Below are 861 nucleotides of genomic sequence, written 5' to 3'. Positions count from 1 at the left end.
CTAGGGTCTACAGTCCATAACAAATAAACCCCACCCAACCCCCCCCCAAGTCAGTTCTTCTCCTAAACCCTTGGATGTTTTGAATTGGGAAAAAATGTGCTCACCAATGAACTCTCAAGCAGCTTATATCGACAGCACAATCAACCACCTAGGGTTTAGCGTTTAGCGTTTAGGGTTTGGGGTTTAGGGTTTAGGGTTTAGGGTTTAAAGTGAAGTATATGAAAGGCCTCATGCAAAGAGCAAAGTTTGCCCGTGTACTAAATCCCCTTCACCTAAAAAAAAAAAAAAATTTAATTAAAAAAAAAAAATTCAATATCTAGGGTTTAGGGTTTAGGGTTTAGGGTTTAGGGTTTAGGGTTTAGGGTTTGTGGTTTAGCTGGGTCCCCCTGCAAGCCAAGAGTGTATTGTTTGGTTCGATGACGCAAACCTCCCTCTCCCCGATGAGTTTGGGTCTCAGCCAGCAGCAGAGTTTATTAGACAAATTCAAGAATTCAGAGTAAACCCTAAACCCTCATAAACCCTAAACCCTAAACCCTAAACCCTAAACCCTAAACCCTAGGGCTGAAGTTTATACGGGAAATATTCAAATATAATTTCTAAATACTCAACGGGATTATATGATATTTTATACTGCTGTATCAAAGAAAATTCAGTTTTATTTAGGGTTTAGGGTTTAGGGTTTTTGTTGTTTCTATGATTTTTATTTTTCATAGGGTTTGCATGTATGTATTTAGGGTTTAGGGTTTACGATTGTTTTTCTTTCTTTTCTTTTTAAGTTGCTGTTCTATATTTAATATATTTTAGGGTTTTTGTTGTTTGCTTGCATTAGGCTTTAGGGTTTAGGGTTTTGGGGTTTAGGGT

This window comes from Eimeria mitis, genomic scaffold (assembly GCF_000499745.2).
Source record: "Eimeria mitis Houghton genomic scaffold, Emh_scaff2227, whole genome shotgun sequence".
Classification (NCBI taxonomy): Eukaryota; Apicomplexa; class Conoidasida; order Eucoccidiorida; family Eimeriidae; genus Eimeria; species Eimeria mitis.
The sequence above is the reverse complement of the archived record's forward strand: the minus strand, read 5'-3'. Positions refer to the sequence as shown.